The sequence below is a fragment of the Staurois parvus genome, unplaced genomic scaffold (assembly GCF_062004578.1).
Source record: "Staurois parvus isolate SC_StPar_1 unplaced genomic scaffold, SC_StPar_1.0 ptg000080l, whole genome shotgun sequence".
Lineage (NCBI taxonomy): Eukaryota > Metazoa > Chordata > Amphibia > Anura > Ranidae > Staurois > Staurois parvus.
In genome coordinates this window covers 6,983,879-7,006,246 of record NW_028317876.1, presented here as the reverse complement: position 1 = coordinate 7,006,246, position 22,368 = coordinate 6,983,879, and the positions used below count along the sequence as shown (strand labels likewise).

Sequence of the window (22,368 nt, the reverse complement as noted above, 5' to 3'; positions counted from 1 at the left end):
TAGAGGGGATCAGTTCCAGTAGGTTCAAGCATCACCCTCCATTTCCCCATGCTGCCCAGGCGCCCCAGTGTGTCCCCACCCCTGCAGTGCTGCTGGCTTCCCTCATCTCCTTCCCACCGTTAGCTGCAAGCACACAATAGGACCCTTCAGGATGGAGATTTGGGGGAAGGGTCCTGTAAATGTGTCACATTTACCACTCCCTTTCCAGAATGAACACAATGATCAATGCCAATCATTCACTGTGTTCGTTCATTACTGAAACAGGGTAAACTGTTTTTTTTTTGGGGGGGGGGCGCCCCTCTGTCAGGTTGGCTGTATGGGTCCCGTGGTTTCTAATAGCAGCCCTGTCACTGACACTCCAACTGAAAGTCCCTACCTGGGGACCCACAGCAAGCTGGAGGAAGAGTTTGCAGGAGCCTGGCACTGCACACACAGCCTAGGAGCAGGGGTGGACTGACCATTTGGAAACTCAGGCACTGCCCGAGGGCCCGGGGTCAGTAGGGGGCCCCATGAGATGCCCCTGGTACCTTTTTCATAGGCTTTTTTGAGTTTGGCACGGACACAGGGGCCCCATGATGCTCTATTGCCCAGGACCCCATGAGTTGTCAGTCTGCCCCTGCCCAGGAGCCTGGCACTGCACACACAGCCCAATGATCACAGCTGCTTGTTTGCAAAAAATAAATACAGATTGTTTTCTGCATTTGCATTTATAGTTTTACAAAAGGTGTATTCACCATTGATCAGCCGCACAATGCACGAAGTGCCCAATGAATGGTCGTGTATGGATGAGCAGTGTGTGTGATCAGGGGGCGGCCAGCTAGGTGGCACTGGAGCTGTATGAAGTCTGCATTACCTCCCAGCACATAGTGTATAGGACGGTCACCCCGGACCCCTGTCATCATCTATGGGATCCATTCACTGTGTACTGATCCCAGCCAGCCCACCACTCCCCATGTGTGATCCCAGCCTAGTGCTGCCCCAGCACCAGGGGATTCCCAGGAGGAAGCAGCCAATAGAGGAACAAGAGAACGGACAGGACTCTTCCTCCATGGGTCTCACCAGCCTCCCCCATGGCCGGAGCACACAGGACCAGCTGCGACTTTCGCGCACACATAGACCGTCGCGTGTTCTCTATGATAAGGAATGGTCGGAATCGTACAGACACAGCCAGAGGCGAGCCCAGGCCTCCCCCACATGTCACCCATCACACAGACAGGAGCCCGGCATGTACAGCCCGTCCTACATCCATCACACTGCAATTAGCAGCCAGCCCGTCCTCACCAGCCATCCCCACTCTTCTCTTCACTATCTACCTACCTCAGCAAACCACAACGACAACGTGCATGCCGGCCCAGGCAGACCTATTTATATATAGACTGGCCACAGAGCAGGGCCGTGTTGTCTGCAGAGAGCACGCACCGCCCAAACTGCACTCCCTCCTTATCTGCATATACATCCTCCCCCAGGATGCCCGTCCTCTCCCGTCTACACGGCCCAGCCTCTTCCCCTGAGCAACGCCCCTCTCCGCTACACTACCCAGCCTCTGCTCCTTAGCTCCGCCCTCTTACTGCGCGGCGTTTCCCCTTGGCTCCGCCTCCTCTAGGCTTCATTTTGCCGCTTCTGCCTTTAGCTACGCCCACTCCTCAATGCGCTTCACTGCTTCTTTCCTTTTAGCTCCGCCCCGCAGCCTCTACAGTTCCCGAACCCCCTCTACAAATCTGCAGTTATTTTCCCTGTAGCTCCGCCTCTCTGCATATTTAAGCCTCTTCTCCGTAGCTCTGCCCATCCCCGTACATTCCAGCCTCTTATTCTTAGCTCCGCCGCTCTTCCGCTCTATACATTCTAAGCGTCTTCACTTTAGCTCCGCCCCTCCTCACACATCCAAGCCCATTTTTTGTAGCCCTGCCTCTCTTCCTCTACATATTTTAGGTCTCTTCCTCTTAGCTGTGCCCCTCTCTATTTTCACTTTGCAAGCCTCTTTCTCGTAGTTCCGCCCCTTTCCCCGGGTTGTTCCTGCCCATTCTGCTCAGCGCGCTTCTCTTCTCACATGAGCAGGGTGTATTGCATTGTCTGGGCGGTCCGTACGTACACGTCATACTCCAGTGGGAGCCAATCATTGAACGGGAAAGCTGCTGTGGTCTGTCTGGTAACGTGTGTACTGTACATATCCTCTGTTATGAAGTAGAATAACCATTTGCCCTCCAGAGGATTTACCCTCTTCCTGATCGCTGCATTACTTTAACTGACAATTGCGCGGTCATGCAACATTGCACCCAAATTAAAGTTACGTCCTTTTTTTCTAATTTGATCACCTGTGAATTTTTTATTTTTTGCGCTATAAAAAAAAGATTGACAAGTTTGAGAAAAAAAAATATTTTTGACTGCTATTAAACATATCCAGTAAAAAAAATTTAAAAAATCAAATTTCGTCATAAATTTAGGCCAAAATGTATTCAGCTCCATGTCTTTCCTAAAAAAAAAATACCAATACATGTAAATTAATTGGTTTACGTGAAAGTTACAGCGTTTACAAATGGCGGTATAGATATTGGGATTTTTTTTTTTTACTAGTAATGGTGGCGATCAGCGACTTACAGCAGGAGTGCAGCTGGCATTCTGACACTGGGGGGGGAACTGACTTGGTGTCACTGACATCCCCATTGACACCAATATGGTGATCAGTGCTAATAAAAAGTACTGGCACTGTACTAATGGCACTGGACAGGAAGGGGTTAACATGAGGGGCGATCAACGGGTTAACTGTGTGCTGTGTCCTTCACTGTTAGCACACTGGTTTGCATGGCTGTACTGTGCACAGCCATCCAAAGCAGTGTGCATGAGCTGACAGGGAGGAGAACTGTTTTGATTACAAACAGTTCTCCTCATCGTAAATGCTCGGCAATCATAGGGCGCGGGCAAGTAATCATCAGCCGGGACCTGGTGATTGACAGCCATGGCCATGAATGGCGGCGTGGGTGGGTCATACACGCCCCCTACCCGGAAATGCCAAATCACATATATATAGAAAGATATATATATCTATATATGTGTGATTTTTGCGCACCCCTGCCGTCCTGTAGCAGTATTTCTGCTATAGGACGGTCAGGAAGCGGTTAAAGTGGACCTGTCACCAACGTTACACCTCGGATTGAAATAACATGGAATGGACAGCTTTTTTTCTCTTAATACATGAAATCATCATTTAAAGCTGCATTTTGTATTTACTCAGGTCATCTTTGTGTACTAATAAAATGTGATGATCTAAATCTATGTGATAAGTGTGACAAGTATGCAAAAAAATCAGGTAGGGGGCAAATACTTTTTCACTTTTGTGTAGTGCAGGAACATTTATGTGTCCAAAGTCACATTTTTCTGGCTGATAGGAAAGTATGAAAGTTCTGTTCATGTCATGCGATTTTGATGCAAATTTACATATTCTGGCGCTCAAGTTACATCGCAGTAGTGCAGGAACCTTTACATGTCCAAAGTCGCATGTTAGGATTAGGCTTAAATGTTAGGGTTAGATATTTATTCTATTCGAATTTTGAAACACAGTTATATTCCTTCTATTTTATTCTAGTCTATTCTATTCAAATTCAAATGTATTCTATTCAGAAATTCGAATTTCAGAATACAGTTATATTCTTTCTATTCTATTCTACAGTTTTTTCTATTCTCTTCTTTTCTATTCTAATTGATTCTATTCAGATTCAAATGTGGTAATCAGTTCAATTATGGAAAAACTTCCAAAAACGCTGGTGTAATCCAATCGATATCGAGGAATAGGTAGATTGCCCACTTACCAGAAGCGCTATCTCAATGCGCATATGCAGGTCACATGTGGCCGAGGTCTCATGTAGGCACTGCTTGGTAGTACCCTGGTAGTCCCTCAGTGGTAAGGAGATGCTGGTCTGGTCGGATCACACTGCTCCTTGGATCCACACAGAAGCCTAAAATGCTGGGGCTGAGGTATGGGGGCTCAGTGCCAGGTATGAGAAGTAAAAATGCTCATAGTGTAGTAATTTAAAAAAATTTATTAAATCCAATGTTTAAAATTAAGATCACAAAAACACATGCCTGCAGCCTGTAGCCAGATGAAGCGGCTGTGAAAAAACATCCAAAAACACTGACCAGTGAAATTCAAGGGTTGGCCGCCGGACCTCCTTGTCCGGCGGCGTGACGTCATGGCGTGCGAAGGCTCCTCCTAGACGCGTTTCGTGTCAATACACGTCTACAGTAGGGGTGATGGCATTCTAGTCTATTCTATTGTTTTTTCTATTCTAGTCTTTTCGTTTCTATTCAGTTTGCTATCCTATTCTTTTGTATTCTATTCTGTTTTGTTATATTCTTTTATTTTCAATTCTGTTCTATTTTACTCTGTTCTGTTCTGTTTTATTCTAATCTATTCTATTTTGGGGGGGGTTTACGCTATTCTATTTTATTATTTTCTATTCTATTCCTTTTTTCTATTCTATTTTATTCTATTCTTTTATTTTCTATTCTATTCTGCTCTGCTTTACTCTATTATTTTCTATTTTTTTTTTCTATTCTGTTCCTTTATTTTCTATTCTAATCTATTTTATTCTATTCTTTTATTTTCTATTTTATTCTGTTCTATTTTACTTTTATCTTTTCTATTTTATTTTCTAATTTTTTCTTTTCTATTCTATTTTTTATTTTCATTTAAACTTGTTACTATTGTATTTCGGATACATCCGAATTTCCAAATAACAAAAAATGTGTACAAATTTTGATTTGGAACAAAACAAACCACATGTCTAGTTAGGGATAAGAGTTAGGTTTAAGGGCTAAGGTTATGGTTAAGGGTTTGGGTAAATGTTAGGGTTAAAAGTGAAGTTTTGGGGTTGTTTTCCCAAATCATACTTACCTAGGTGGATGCAGCATCAGTCCGATGTTACATCTATCCCCCGCTGTTCTGAGTGTGAGAACTCTGCAATCACATGACCACTGATTGCTGAGTTATTTCCGCCGCTGTGAGCAGAGAGCAGTGAGCAGTGACTGTCAGTCACTGCTGTCTGCTCTGCCCCCCTCCAGCACTGACTGGAGTGCTGGGCTATGGAGGAATAGGGAGTGGCTGGCTCAGGCTCTCAGAGGATCACTGAGAGGCTGAGTCTGGTGCAGCTCCAGACTCTGGGGTGGATCCTGACTTTAAAATTGTGATCTTTCCCCAGCCTGGACCGGCTGAGTGAAAAGGGGTTACAGGAGTGCAGAACAAACTGCACTTCTGTGAACCACAGAAGAAGTACAGCCAAAAGAGCTTTGGCTGTACTTCTGTTTTTATGGTAAGAGTTAGGCTCCATGCACACTGGGCGTTTTAATAACGCTGGTAACGTTAGCTGTGTAAAGTCACATTAAAAAACATGAGTTTTTCAGCATTTTGTTAGCATTTTTGCATTAGCGTTTAGTGGCATTTTTTCACATTTGCATTTTTAGCAGATTTTTTTCAGTAAAAAAAGGTCCAAAAACGCTGGTTTGCTGACATTTACCATGTTTTACCGCATTTTGCCACGTTTTCAGGATTAGAGCATTTTACAGCAAAAAAACTCTTCTAGAAACCCACTAATTCTGGGTTTTTTTTCCAGCCAAAAAACGCCCCTGCCAAAAAACGCTGATTACAGCCTATGTGTGCATGGACACATAGGATAACATGCTAGAAAGTTTACTAGCTGTAGAAAAAAAACAACAAAAGCCAAAAACAGCCGCTGTAAAAACATCCAGTGTGCATGAGGACTTAGGGTTAGGAACCTTTATGTTTTCAAAGTTGAATTTGTTTGGCTAATATGAAAATAAGACCATTCTGTTTATTTAGTGTGACTTTGATGTAACTTTACACTCTCTGGCACTCAAGTAGCATCAAAGTCGCATCAAAGTAGTCTAGGAACCTTTATGTGGAAAGAAGAATAAAGCAACCTAATGCATGTACTCCTGCGCTGGACAGTGGACTCCACAATGTCAAAATCCCCACGAGTAAGAAAGGAAAGCAAGCCTTGCTGCCCTCAATGGACCAGGGAAATCCAAAGAGATCTGTATATAAGAAACAAAGAGAGGGTGCACGGGCCTAGTGCAATACCTTTAAAAATGAGATTTATTATAAATACTTACAAGAGAAATAAAATCAAATGGAAAGCATGTCACAAAGGACACAATGTGGTCCAAACCCCCTAGAAGTGGTCTGGTGGGGGACTGTAGACAGCTGGTGGCTGACACGTTTCGAGGTTGTACCTCTTCCTCAGAGCCAGTCCTTTGTGACATGCTTTCCATTGGATTTTATTTCTCTTGTGAGTATTTTACTATTTATAATAAATCTCATTTTTAAAGGTAATGCACTAGACCCGTGCGCCCTCTCTTTGTTTCTTATATACAGGAAGCTTTATGTGTCCAAAGTGGCATGTTCGGGTTAAGGACTAGGGTTAAGCCGGCCATACACGTATAGATTTTTGTTCAAGAATTTTAATTTCAAGAATATTTGTTTGATTTTCTAATCGTTACATTCGAAATTACATTCATTTTAAAGTCTAATGTTAAAAGCAAAAGACAATTTTCTAACGACATTTGTCCATTCGACGAATGTTCAAAGAGTTTTCATACGACTTTTCTTACGTATATTCTCGTTCAAAAATCTACACGTCTATGGCCAGCTTTGGTGTTGAATGTTAGGGTTAAGCTGACCATACATGTATAGATTTTCGTTTAAGAATTTTCGTTTCAAGAATATTCCTTTGATTTTCTACTCGTTAGTGAGGTCAAATCGATGTTCATTTTCAACAGCAGTGACGGGGAAAATTCGAAGGGGCAGGAAGGCAAACTTTTCTCGGTCAAAAAATTTTTGGCGAATGTATGTGGTTATCCTTTAGAAATTGCATTCATTTTAAAATCGAATGTTAACCTTTTGGCACCAGCCGAACGCAAATGTGCGGCCTCCCGGCATCTGGGCCTAGATGCCGAGCGGCCGCACATTTGCGTTCTATTAAAAAAAACATATGTGCTGAAAGCACACATCCTGGGCACTCCCAGCACACATGTCCGTTACTCATGGAAAGGTCCCGATCTCCTCTTTCAATCGGGACCTTTCCTGATCATGTGACTGCTATGACAGCCTTTTTTTGATATTCGGCGCTGCACTATTTAAACTGGTAATTGCGCAGTCATGCAATGCTGTACTTAAGCTAAATTTATGTCCTTTTTTCACACAAATATAGCTTTCTTTCTGTGTTATTTGATCACCTGTGCGCTTTTTATTTTTGCGCTATCAACAAAAAAAAACAAAAATTTTGAAAAAAAACTATTTTTTGCTTTCTGCTATAAAAAATATATAGTAAATTCAAAGTTAGTCATAAATTTAGGCCAAAATGTATTTTGCTACATGTCTTTGGTAAAAAAAAATCCCAAGAAGTGTATATTGATTGCTTTGTGTGAAAGTTATAGCGTCTACAAACTATGGTATAGATACTGCAATTTACGCCATTTTTTGCTATACAGCGCTGCGCTAGTTTTACTGACAATGCTGTATTGAAATTAAATTTATGCCCTTTTTTTCACACAAATAGAGCTCTCTCTTGGTGGTATTTGATCACCTCTGGGGGGGCGAGGGTGCTTTTTTTTTTAGTTATTTTGATTTTGAAATTACACTGTTCCTTTTTTTTTTCATATCACTTTTAATGCTATCACATAGGGGCCATCCAATCCAACCACTGGCCACCCTAGGCCCCCATGCTTCGGCATATAGGCTCTTTTTTTAACTGCGGATGAAAATCTCATTCTACAGTGCTGAACACACCTGCTTATGTAAATTCTGAGAGCAAGACCCTATTGCTGTCAGAACAAACAAGTTGGTGCTGCAGCTGAATGGCATTCCTGCAAAGAAAACAGCAATGGTTAACAATAAAAGAGTAACTCAATAAAAAAAAACATTTTTATTGAAATACGTGCCCAAAAATATTATAAAATATATATACCGAAGCATAGGGGCCATCCACCCACTGGCCACCCCAGGTCCCCATGCTTCAGCATATATGCTCTTTTTTAACTGCGGATGAAAAATCGTTTTCAACAGCGCTGCACACGCTGACTTCTGTATATTCTGAGAGCAAGTTCCTGTTGCTGTCAGAATAAACAGGTCGGTGCTGTAGCTAAATGGCATTCCTGTAAAGAAAACAGCAATGGTTAACAATAAAACAGTAACAATAAAACAGTAAAATCGTAACAGTAGAACAGTAACTTGACAACAAAAACTACAACTAATCCTGGTTTTTAAAATTTTTTTTTTTTTTTTGTACTTGTACTCTATATTTTTTTATGTTTTTTTTTTAACTTGAACTTAAACAGACTGTAGGGTCTCTCAAAAAATGATAGCCAGTTTCCTGACTACCTAACATCTTTCGAGACCCTGTGCAAATATGTGCCCTGAACTGTGCCGTGCTGTACTCTATACTAATACTTCACTAGTGTGTGGTAGCGACGGAAGCAGTCCTTGAGGCAGATACCAGGTTGGCTAGGACAGGAGGGACAAAAAAAGTGGGTGTCACGCCTAATTCCATGTCTGTCCTTTGGGTTTGGGTACCAGGAATGGCATCGGGAAAATGCCTCTCATGCAGCCGGCTAACTGCATCTGTGTTGGGGGTTTGGGCCACAGCACCTTTTGCATACAAAAAAGCCATTAAGATCTCTTCCTGGAATTCTAGGAAGGATCCACTTAATCAAGTTGCTTTGTAAAGCACAAAAGCATTATATAGAGCCAATTGAAATAAATAGACACTTTTTGTACCAGCGTCTGCCTTTTCGGGAAACTAAGTACGGCTTCATCATCTGGTCGTTGAAGTCCACCCCTTCCATGTTAAAGTTATCATCATGGACACAGAGGGGCTTCTCAACAACACCAGCTGCCGTGGCAATTTGGATGGTCCTGTCTGCGTGAATGGAAGACAGGACGAAAACATTCCGTTTGTCCTTCCTCTTCACTGCAAGCAATTCTTCATTTCACAAGCTCCTCCTGTGTAGTTCTGGACTAATCCCTCACTTTTCTCATGATCATCCTTACCCCATGAGGCAAAATCTTGCATGGAGTTCCAGACTGAGGGCGATTGATTATTTTGTATTTCTTATTTACGAATAATCGCTCCCAACAGTTGTCTCCTTCTCACCAAGCTTCTTGCTGATGGTCTTGTAGCCCATTCCAGCCTTGTGCAGGTCTACAATCTTGTCCCTGACAATAGGCACATATCAGGAATATGAACTGTAGGGGTAACAGACACACTTTAACGTGACACTAAAGACTCTTTTTTTTTTTGTTGTTTTCTATTTTTTAGATAGCAAACATGTCTATACTTACCTGCTCTGTGCAATGAACCCCGAACCTCTTGTTTTTGGATCCCCGTCGGCGCTCCTTCCCTTCAAACAGTGTTCCCAGGGAAAGCCCCTCGCCCTTAGGGCACTGCTACGTGCTAGTCCCCAAGCTGCTGCTCTATGCTCCAGGACACATAGAGTCGGGGCTCGCCCCCCCTTCCGCTCTCTCCTCATTAGCTCACTGGCTGTGATTGACAGCAGCGGGAGCACGCTGTCTCAGCCAAGGAGGAGGAAGAATTGCCGGACAGCAGAGGCTGTTGAGAACGTTGCTGGATCAGAAGGGGTTCAGGTAAGGATTGGGAGGGGAGGGGGGGGGGGCTGGGACTGGGGCATCCGCTGCACACAGAAGGTTTTTTTCCCTTCGTGCATAGAATACACGAAGGTAAAATACCTTGAGCCTTTAGAACTATTTTAAGTTCAGGTTACCAATGAACCAATTTTTACTTAGTTTGTTGGCACTTTTGACAGATTACATGTTGTTCCTGCTTAACTCATCTGAAGATGTGTTTGCATCTGTTTTGACAATTTTTGAGCAGAAAACGTGAGACAAAATGCTTGAAAAATTCTCATAAAAAAAGCTCATGTCTCGCTTTTTAGGTGTTTCCATTAAAGTATATGGGGACAAAAATGCTCAAATCTGCCCGAAAAGAACCTACAATTTTACAGGCAGTTTGCTACAAGCAACAGAACGCTCAGATGTGAACAAGACCTATTGAAAACAATAGTTTTTTCTCTTGATGAGCGTTTTTGAGCTTCAAGATACAAAAAACTCAAGTGTAAACGGGGCCTAAAGTACCATAGCATTCTTTAACCACTAGCCTACAGGGCACTTATACTCCCTTCCCTATTGTCGGATATTTTTGTTCTCGATGTTTATGTAAATGGGGCCTGTTTGTATGTGGTGTCTCTGTTTTGGCCTTCTGCTACTCTTAATTGTCGACCCTGGTTCCTGTTTATTGTATTCTCTATATAATATTCCCTTTTTTTTTTTTTCTTAATAAAAATATTGTGAAAGAAAAATCATACCTCCTATAGTTTCTCCATATATATAAATGAGGTCTGTCTTGGGATTGTAGTGGTAAAAACAAACTATTATAAGTGAATTGAAAACAGCTGACACATAAAAAAAAAGTGTATAGAAGCAGATAATAATTTTAGGCTTTCTATCTCGCCCATTTGATGGTGCCAATTACATTGACTCATACCAAATAATTAGAATTCATATTTCCCTGTTCTCACCCTGTTTTGTATGGTTATAAAAATGTGACACTCTAGAAGAATGAAAGTAGAAATACAACTGGTAGCCATGGACATTTGCAAATAGACACTTTACTGTATGAAGAAAGGTCTGCTGATTGAAATAAAAGATCGGTAGCAGGTTTCAATAGAATTGCTTATATTCTAATAAACAAACATGTCCCCCCCCCCAAAAAAAAGCAGAGTTGCTAAATATTTTCTTTTCACTTGAATGTAATGGAACAAACAAGAGTTGATGGGTTGTGTAATAATGCTGGATAACTATGACACACATACCACTTTGGTGGACTTGGTCCAGGAGAGATTAGACAAAATATAGATAAATGTCTGCATGGAACAGATGGCTTATTTCAACACGTCCTCAGAAAACTTTACTTAAAAAGCCTAATTATTTTTAATCTTTTAAATTCTTTTTCTTAATTTCTAAGACTCCTTAGTCACCTATATGCATAAGTGGATTTGCACTTCAAAAGGACCGAGGCCACAGCCTAGTTACCACAGAAGAGTAAGGCCCTACAAATATGTACCCTGCTAATAGTTTGCGTGCATACAAAGTCAGACTTGCATCTCAAACTAATGGTGGAAAACTCCTGCGCTTAAACCTAAAAACCTTTATCTAGTCTAAACAAATAACGGAAGCTGCTAGCATCCAATCATATACCCAAATGATTCAAGATATAAAAATACGGAAGTGATGCAGTGCTACTCTGATGATAATATTGATAATACTATGTAACTAAACATATAATAAAGTGTATAAAAGTGACGCAATGTGCAACAAACCCATAAACAGTGACCTGATCCTCCAGGGATCTATAATAAGTGAACTGATCCTAAATGGATCCTAGGTGTACACAGTGAATGTTGAACTACTCAAATGATGGTAATTTCAGATTTACCAATACTGATCGTATGGTATAATTGTGCATACAACCAAAGTTAGAATCCAAAGTGATGGTGTAAACAGATCAAGCAAACAAATATATGAACTTAGCCCAAATCGGACTAAATGGTGATAGGTCCAAGATAAACTCAAGGAAACTCATGAAAAGTGCAAAATGTGCATAAACTTAAAAAAATCCTTATCCCAAAAAATATAAAGTGTTTTCATACACAATGTATACGCAAATCAATACTATAAACAAATGTGAACCTATATTATGCAAAACGCATGACTCCAAATAAAGTGGAAAACTAGTGAAAAAAGTCCAAATTGTGGCACTATACCACTGTAATAGTGTACGTGAGTAATCACATAAGGGTATCCGTCAAAAGCCAAATTGGCCGCTCACCTTCTTGCTTCGACCCGCAAGGGGTCAAAACACTTTTTGGATCACTAACACAGATCCTCCATGTATATGATTCCTCTACTCCTGGATATCTCTCCCCTCAGCGATCTCACTTCCAGGGATGTACATATAAGTAGCAGAATCCTCGCCAGGTAAACGCATATGGTAAGAGCCAATGTCTCAAAAGACATAGATAGAACCTCCCATAGTGTAATACCTGTTATTAAACTTGATAAAAGTACAGAAATCCAAGCATTGCACTCACATTTTGATCCTTAGACAAACAGCATTTCAGAACCTCATGTTCTGGGTGTATCTGCATGGGTATTCAATTTGGGTGCAGCAAGATGGCGTCTGCGCTGGAAGTGCGTCACCGCGCCTACGCGTTACGTCACTCAAGTCACGTGACTTCCTCAGGGATAGCACTACGGAGAGCGGACGTCCTTTTTATAGGGTATATGATTATTTATTGGGTATATTTATTTATATCTATTGGGTATATGATTGGATGTTAGCAGCTTCCGTTATTTATTTAGACTAGGTTTTTAGATTTAAACACAGGAAGTTTCCACCATTATTTCTCAACATTCACTGTGTACACCTGGGATCCATTTAGGATCAGTTCACTTATTATAGATCTCTGGAGGATCAGGTCACTGTTTATGGGTTTGTTGCACATTGTGTCACTTTTATACACTTTTTCATTTATATGTTTGTTTATATAGTATTATCAATATTATCATCAGAGTAGCGCTGCATCACTTCCGTATTTGCATATCAAACTACTCTTAAATTATGGGATTCGTGGGCACTAAAGACATTGTCTAAAGGTAAATGTTGGCAGCAAAGGGTGCCTGTGTTATAATACAGATGTCACTTTACTTTTTCCGTTTAGAAAATCCATGGCCAATGCTGGGTATACATGTATTGAAAATTGGACCGTTTAGCAGAAACCACGGTGCCAATGGCTGCAGCACTAATCTGTGTATTCTGACAGGGAGTCCCCACTTTTAAAATACAATAGCAAAGTGGAGGAGAACCCTGCATGGATCAGATCTGTGAGATTTTCTTTTTTTTGTTCAACACACTGGTTTAACGAAAAAGTCTCTACATGTATACCCATAGTAAAACATTATGTGCTCAGTGCATGATATGTCTCTACAAATCAGCACTAGAACTTAAAATATAACTTTGTAAGAGTATATGAGACACCAAAATACAAAATGACATTTACACAATCTCCTGTTGTTGAATTTCTCCACCACCCTCAGTAACAGACAAATGGCCAAATTCCAAACCCAGACAGGTATGCTGATAAGACCCAGCCACATTCCTAGTCTTTGAGCTCTGATATGATTTTTACTCACTCCACCAATATGATTTGAAATACTTTATTTTTAGTATGTTGTATAGTCTATACTTGTTATCAAGCCTAGTTATGCACACTGAACATTAATCTATCTCTCTCAAAATCTAAGGTCATAAAAGAGCGAACAAAAAACTGATCTTTCTAAACAACAATAATGATCCTAGCTACTGAGATGATTGTTCACAATATTGCAGTGCAAACATGCCACATAATATCCCAACCATAGTTCCAGGTACAGGGAATGCTCTTGGGTCCTTTGTATTAATATTCAATTGTTTCATAATCTGCCTTTGTTTGCATTTTGGCAGTGATGTGTTTTATTAATCCAGAATATCTAATTTGATTTAAGGTTCCAAATCTTTGGGTTGGATTGAGTTCACTCCTATGTAATAAAAATCTTCCAGACAAAAAATAAATGAAAAAGTATTAGGCTTTTGGAACGTTTCAAAACAAGATTGCTATGTGAATTGCTATTAATGGCTAGGTTTGTTAATTGGACGCGTTTGCAGAGTGTTAGTCGAAAGAATGGTTAAAACAAAGTTTAAAGCTGGTCATTGTTGGCTCATTTTTGTTTTATCAGCCAGCTGTCTGTTAAAAAAAAAAACGTAATGAATTTTCCTGTTCACACAATGAAGGTGGCTAGGGGAATCCTCCTCACTGCGCTATTGTATTCTGTCAGCAGGGCTTCTCCGTTGTCAGAATACATTGACCAGTGCAGCAGCCAGGACAAAAATTTTCCAACAGTCCCGTTTTTGAGAAGTTGGTCATTAGATGATCATCTTATGAACTGTAATAACCATAACTGGAACGAAATTCATCTGGTCCCTGCTGAACTAGCTGAATTTCAATCAATCTATGGCCAGCGTTGGTGGTTGGAGAAGCAGAGATCCTGTATATTCTGCTGTACCAGAAGACTAAAACTGTTCCCTCTACTAATGCTTTCAGTATGAACATTCTGCTATAACCACTTTGCTTGTTAATTGCATAATGTAGAGGTTCATAGATAATTATTAATGATGATTTTTAGTGATGGATCATTCTGTCATTGCTCATGGTGTGCCTCAAGTATAGATGGGAATCCCGGTAATATTTTTACTGCTCATGCACCGAGATTGTCCTATTCATTATAAATGTTAGCAGTGAGTTTTTACCTGTACCAAGCTTGTGAAAGTTCATAATTGAAGTATCTCACTTTTTGCATCAAAAAAGAAGAGAAGAGAAGCATAGGCTTGAAGACCAAATGAACCCTAACCATTAACCTTACATAGGCATATTTACATTTATTTAAGGACACAACTTTAGTAAATTCTAATGTAACAACCAGTGCCAGTCACACTTATCCTGTGAGACCACATGAACAGAAAATTGACATCATCTAAATTTCCTGTCCTAACCAATGCCTGTACAGGCATTAGACTGACTCACCTTTCACTCGAGGGCATAGCTCATTATGGCAATGTTAAACATTGGTAAGGTCAAAACGCCAAAAAAGCTGTGACAATCTCTCCTTAGAGCGGTATTAAACCTAAAAACAAAAATATATTAACTGTCATTTCACCAATTCTTAGATGTAGTGACTGCATTTGTTTCCTTTTTTAGCCTTTTTTCCTTTATTTTTACCTGGTGATCCAGTCAGTAAGTCTGTTATTTTTCAACTTCTTTTAACAGAGCAAGCTGTCCAGCAAAAGTAGCAGTTAGATGGTTGAGACAAACCATTTAATACTGACAGGAGTGCTTACAATGGTTAGCTTTTATTCACTTATATAAAATATATTATTCACTTTCCCAAAAGGGAACAAAGCTTGATGTAACTGCTTATAAAGTGTTAGCTAGAGTTCAGCTTCAATTTGTTAGTCAAGTAAATCTAAATCTGCTAGTTTAACTCTACCATTCCCCCAGACTGACAGTGCTATCCAAAGATGTCTGCTTTACTGCTTCATCCAGAATGCAGACACCTTAAGACAGAAAATGTCTTAGGGGTCAGATCACCAGGTGAAATAAAGGCAAAACAAAGTCTAAAAAAGAAAACTAATGCAGCCACCACATCTAAGGATTGGTACACTGCAATATATTATATTTTTGGTTTTGGGTTTCATACCCCTTTAAATGAATGGACGGGCAGGCAAGGCTTCTGAAGCTGAGTAGCTAGTCATCTTGGAGCTACAGTAACATAGATACTGATGTCCACACCCACCTGCTGGTCCTTGCTTCCATCAGTCAAGATTCTCTTTCCCTAGGGGCTCAATGGGGCCTATATTGTCATCTCAGCTTGATAATTAATTTGGTGACAATGTATATGCTTATACTGTATGTTGCTGTATATCATAATATAATTTATTGTAGGTCAAATATAACCAATCCTGTCCAAAGGTCAGACACAAAACCATCAACCTTCATGTTTGTTATCTGAGAAGGAGATTTTTTTAACCAATATGCAGAGTTACAAGGGAAGGGGGACTTTACTGATGACAGTTTACGAGGTCTGGGTGGGAATGATAAAGTGAGACACCTATTCAGCACACAGTATATAGGCAAAGGACACATCCCTACCATAGCCCTGGTTACAGGTAAAGATCTATTATTATTATTGTTATACAGGATTTATATAGCGCCAACAGTTTGCTCAGCGCTTTACAATGTAACAGGAAACGATACAGCAACAATGCAGTTCAATACAAGAGGGTTAGGAGGGCCCTGCTCCTTGGAGCTTACAATCTAAGAGGGTGGGGCTAGTAGTACAAAAGGTAGTAACTGTGGGGGATGGACTGGTAGGAGGAGTAGAAGATTCCATTATTAGCTGAATGCAACATAGGCTTCCCTGAAAACATACGTTTTCAGAGATTGCCTAAAAGTGAGCAGAGTAGGCGATAGTCTGATAAATTGGGATAGAGAGTTCCAGAGGATGGGAGAAGCTCTGGAGAAGTCCTGGAGACGAGCATGGGAGGAGGAGACAAGGGGATCTAATATGCAGAAAATGATTGGCTGAGCCACGTAAGTGCTTTATTGACATCTATTTTTCCTTTATATCAAAATAACAAATGCAGTAATATAGAGGCTGGATGAAAAGTACAGAGTAACACTTTTGGTAGTAAAATAGAGATGTGCACATCAGACCAAAAAGAGGGACAGCTAAGACTGCATGAGGGACAGAGGGATTTGGTCTCAAAAGAGGGACAGTTGGGAGCTATTTTATGAATACAAAAAATAAAAACTCACCACTGCCACCTCCCATTGCTCTATAATTAATCTAGTTCTACTCCAATATAATCCCAGTGTGGTACATACCCCAAACATTGAACTAATAATCTGAACAAAGAATGAAAACCTGCATTCCCAAACTATAAAGAGTTTAATATTCACTTTCCCAAAAGGAAAAAAAGCTTGATGTAACTGCTTATAAAGTGTTCAGCTTCAATTTGTTAGTCAAGTAAATCTAAATCTGCTAGTTTAACTCTACCCTTCCCCTAGACCAGTGTTTCTCAACTCCAGTCCTCATGGACCCCCAACAGGTCATGTTTTCAGGATTTCCCTCAGATGAAACAGCTGTGGTAATTACTAAGGCAGTGAAACTGATCAAATCACCTGTGCAAAATAATGGAAATCCTGAAAACATGACCTGTTGGGGGTCCATGAGGACTGGAGTTGAGAAACACTGCCCTAGACTGACAGTGCTGTCCAAAGATGTCTGCTTTACTGCTTCATCCAGAATGCAGACACCTTAAGACAGAAAGTGTCTTACGGGTCGGATCACCAGGTGAAATAAAGGCAAAACAAAGTCTAAAAAAGAAAACTAATGCAGCCACCACATTTAAGGATTGGTACACTGCAATATATAAAGAGTATAATTTTTTATTATTTAAAAAAAATATCAAAACACTTTACGATCCTCCTCCAGTAAAAAAAATAACAGACCCGTCATGAAAAAGCCACCAAAGAGGTCCCCTGCACATTCACACCACAGCCTCATATTAACTTGTAATGAATAACCAGGCCTTTTTAAAATTTCTGTTTACTGTATATCTCTGTGATTAATTTATACAGTATCTTTTTTTTTTTTGTCGCAGCAGCAAATTGATGGAGCAGATGCAGAGTGTCTCTCTTCCTAGTTGCTATATTTGCAGAATCACAAACATCTTATTCACACAATCTCATTTATTTCTTGTCATCTCGTGTCATCAAACTTTTACACCCCAGTTTTGAATCCTCATCCTCATATTTGAGATCACATGTAGATACATCTATATCAGTGGTTCTTAACCTTTTTGGAGGTACTGAACCCCACCAGTTTCATATGCGCATTCACCGAACCCTTCTTAATTGGAAAAATAAAATATGATTTTTAAAATTCAAAACATAGGTATATATTTATACATAGGTGCACAAAATGAACAAAACCATTAAGAACAAAGAACAAAACCATTAAAACATGATTTTCACACAAAAACAAAATAATGAATATTTACCGCAAATCAGTGTGACTTCTGCTGTTGTCTTTCAGAGGCCAGTTCAGAAATGCGCGGCATTACCTTGGCAAGTGCCACTCTCATATCATTTTCGCAACAAAGTCTGTTCCTTTTCTTCGTCTTTATGTCCAGCATCCTCGAAAAGGATTGCTCGCAAAGATATGTTGTAACAAACGGTATGAAAATTCATCCCCCATAGTAATTCATCCCCCATATAGTAATTCATCCCCCATATAGTAATTCATCCCCCATAGTAATTCATCCCCCATATAGTAATTCATCCCCCATAGTAATTCATCCCTCATATAGTAATTCATCCCCCATATAGTAATTCATCCCCCATAGTAATTTATCCCCCATAGTAATTCATCCCCCCATATAGTAATTCATCCCCCATATAGTAATTCATCCCCCCTATAGTAATTCCTTCCCCATATAGTAATTCATCCCCCATATAGTAATTCATCCCCCATAGTAATACATCCCCCATAGTAATTCATCCCCCATATAGTAATTCATCCCCCATATAGTAATACATCCCCCATATAGTAATTCATCCCCCATATAGTAATTCATCCCCCATAGTAATACATCCCCCATATAGTAATACATCCCCCATATAGTAATTCATCCCCCATATAATAATTCATCCCCCATATAGTAATTCATCCCCCCTATAGTAATTCATTCCCCATATTAATTCATCCCCCATATTAAGTCCCCAAGTCCCCCCTGTGTCAATTCACTTACCTTTGCTCCGCGCGTTCTTCTCGCTGTATTCCCGCGCCGTTCCAGTCTTCAGGGCGGACTGTGAGAGGAGCCTAGCTCCTCTCACGTTTGTCACGCTGCCCCGCCTACACACATCCTGACAGCCAATCACTGGCTATCAGGATGTGAGTGGCAGCGAGACTGGCCAATCATTGCATTTGAGTCCCTGCCGCCCGAGAGGAGGGAGGGGAGCGGGCGCCCGGCACACAAGAGCCGCGGCTTGCCGACCACTGGGCATGTCATCACAAATCATATGAGTCGGGTGTGGGTCACCTCCGCCGAACCCCCGAGACTGACTCACCGAACCCCTGGGGTTCGATCGAACCCAGGTTAAGAACCACTGATCTATATCATTGGGACTTTATGCATTCGTAATCCCCACTGAGTTTCCTTCAGCTACTTCTCATACAGGTATGGCGTGCATATGATCTCCCACCAACTTCACTTAGGGGTTAATAACTGAAGTAGATTCACCTCCAACCTGTCATTCAGTGCTTATACAGTATCTTGCATATTATGTTGCACATAAGCCATGTTCACCATAGTTCAGCTTCAGTGATCCATTAGCAATATAGTCCAAGCCCAGACTCTAATTCATGCACATTCATGTGAATATCATGACTTTACGGAAACAGATTTTCCATGCTGCAGTTAGCCAAATGAACACTCACTCCAATCCCTTCCTTAGAATGTCTAGTCACCCCTTATACTTATCTGGAGATGGTATAGGCAGGACCACATTTCCTCATTGTTCTACATTATCCTTCATATACCAGATCCATTTGAACTTCTGTATCATACTGCCAACTCCTATTGGCATTGGGGGACCCAACAACCACTCTGTATCGATGTGTTTTGATCACATGGGATGTCTACTACATAGAGAAATAGAAGAGTGACCACACAAAAAAGACCAAATGATCCATCAAGTATGTCCCATTTCTTTTTTTATTAATAAATATTTTGGTTTTTTTTTACTCTTTTTTTTGTTTGACTACAGAGCTGTGTTTGTCCCAAACATGTTTGAATGTATTTACTGTTGACTGACTCACTACCGCTGCTGGAAGTCTATTCCAAGCATCAAGTACTCTCTCAGTAAAATAATACTTTCTAAGGTTAGTTTTGAACTTTCCTCCTACTAGTTTGAGGTCATTTTCCCGTGTTCTTGATTATGCCTTTTTATTGAAAATACTGCCCTACTGGGCCATATTCACCCTCTTGATGTAGGTCCCTCAGATGTTTCACCTGTTGCGCTACCCCCGTCGGAGCCGCTGGTTAAGATGGGTCCTCTGTTCTTAGTCTTGACTCTATAAGAACTTCAGCCACGCTGACACACTAGGTTGAGTGTACAAAGCATGCAATATCACAGAAAATCACTGAAAGTAATACTTGGTAACCAGTAATAATACCATGTCCAAGAAAACAGGCATTGAACCAGCAAAACTAATATATGATCACCCGATATGGTAGGTAATGAGGCAAGCATGAAAGTGGATTAACAAAGCTGGTAACACAATTTAGCATGTAAAATCGGGTGAATCTCTGCATAGGAACCAATGAGCTTCAAGGTTTTTTCAAACCTTAATTGAGCAAGATGAAGTTAGAAGCTGATTGGCTATTGGCCACAGCTGCATCAGATATTGGTAAATCAACCCTTTAGAGTCCAGATCAGCATAAACAGTAGCAATGTCACCTAAAGCACTACAGTGGGAAGTAATAAAGATTAATGTAACAGATAAAGGAGACTATACTGCTGAAGTGCATTAATGGTGACTATGCTCAGCCTAGACTGACTGGATGTGCAGTGAAAATGAAAGAGAAGGAATCAAAAATGACTTGCAGGATGGTTTTGCTGGTGGGGCAGTCCTTGATGTTCTTCTACTGGCTATTGTTTGAGTCCTTTAAAAAACAGTGCTAGACAATTCCAGCCTATATCTACCCCTCCCCCTCCATTGTGATAATTTTTTTTTTCTACAATTTAATGGCTATGGCGGGGCGCATGAGGTGTTCCGCAGCAATAGTCTTTATGTAAACGCAACCCCCCTGGGGGACATGCACACGTAGCCAGGGAAGATGGCCATTTGATTTCCCTGCGCCGCGCCACAGGAACATTTACCTCGAAAATAGGGCTTCTATGTCCCTGCATATAATCCCAACCGGTTGGGGGTGCTTGTGAAACACCTGGGTTTCACCTAAAATTGCATCGTATCCCACGCACCAAACCCAAACACCGGGCCCAGCAGCAATCTCCTCTGCACAGCCATACTGCCAAGATAACGCCCAGCCCCCCAGAGCCTGATGACATCACGCAGCTTCCAGGGTCAGATGGCCATAGTCAGCAGCAATTCCCCTCGGGACTGACCAGCCCTTTTGAACAAAATCCTGAAGCCTTACTACACAAATTCCGCGCCATAGTGCGAGAGGAGATCACAGTTGCCTCTCGTAAATTATCTTCTGATCTGGTAAGAGGCTTAAAAGAATTGGGCCATCGTGCCCATCAATTAGAACAACGTATGGATCTGGCGACGACAGTCTTGGAGGGCCATGAACAGGAGGTGGATGATCTGCATGCTGAGCTGGACATTTTAAAAGATAAATTGGAAGATGCTGAGAATAGGGCCCACAGAGACAACCTCCGCATCCACAGGGTTCCTGAGGTAATCACTGATCTACAGGATACTGCTACCGCTCTATTCCAGGAACTGGCGCCTGGGATCCCCTTGGAGCAACTGGAATTCGACCGCATCCATAGAGCTTTAGCTCCTAAACCCACAATACCCACAATCAGCTGATATCAAATACAGATGGGGGTTCCCTTTTAAGCTCTTGTTCTCCTTTCAAGGTCGTCAGTTCCAAGCTTCTTCACCTGCGGATCTTCACCGCCACTTTCAGGAACTGAAACTGGAATTGCCACGCTCCCCGACGGAGAAGGCTACAGTTTCCACAGGGCCGCGGGGCTCCCAGTCTTCACGTAGATAATCTCCTCCAAGCCACAGTAGTTCTCAGGCTCTTCGATCTTTACAGGCCCAGCGTTTCCAGGAAGTTTCTGTGAGTTGACATTCTGTGTTCGGTTGGGTACTCACACTTGTTTTTTCCTTCACTTTTTGAGATGCGGGCGACACTGCCCTCAGGTGTTTCTATGCAGCTACGCCAGAGGGCACTTTTTTCACTGCAGTTAATGGCTAATCAACCATGTTAGTTCTGTATAAATGCTTCTATTTACGTTATTGTTGACAGGCAGGACTGGCGGTGGATCTCAGGCCGCGGGTGTGATTCTGTTCACGGGGCGGTCCCGTGAGCGGCCTCACTCCTCTGGTAATTTTGGAGTTCCCTCTTTTTTGAGGCGCTGGCTGACTGAGATTCCTATTGCCTTACAAGTCTCGTAGACCACTTATTCGTGGGTGTATTAGCCTAAGTTGTTTGCTTAGTATTTCCTTGTTTTTACTAATGTCGAGTTGTTCCGGTGGACTATTGTGTCCCCCTCCGAGCTGGCTAGTGGTCTGGACTGGTGTCCTGCCCGCTACCCAGCCTCTCTGTGGGTATTTCACCCACAGTTGATTATTACTAATCAATCTTACTGTTTCACATGTATATTGCTTGTATACTAAACGGTTTCTTGTCTTCTTCCTTCTTTTCCACCTTCTTTTCTTTGTCCCTTGTCATGTGTTTGTGTTTTTATACACTTTTTTTCAGGGCTCTCGGAGATCGTGGCAGATCTGATCTTTTTTCCTTCCGATCGCTATGTCGTTGAACTGGTTATCTCTGAATGTTCAGGGAATGAACTCTCTGCAAAAACGGGTAAAGATATTTAAGTTTCTCTGGGCTCACCATGTCGACATTGCTTGTCTGCAGGAAACTC

The 22,368-nt window shown here is 41.3% G+C and overlaps 1 protein-coding gene across 2 annotated transcripts in view; it reads right to left on the bottom strand.

The window, feature by feature from the left end:
* ACSL1 (acyl-CoA synthetase long chain family member 1) overlaps positions 1 to 1,470 on the bottom strand; it is a 118,087-nt gene extending 116,617 nt beyond the window's left edge. For both annotated transcript variants that reach the window (XM_089669611.1, XM_089669613.1), the window contains exon 1: positions 1,318 to 1,470. The gene's annotated coding sequence lies outside the window, so the exon portion shown is untranslated. The remainder of the gene's footprint in view (positions 1 to 1,317) is intronic.
* Between the last annotated feature and the right edge of the window lie 20,898 nt (positions 1,471 to 22,368).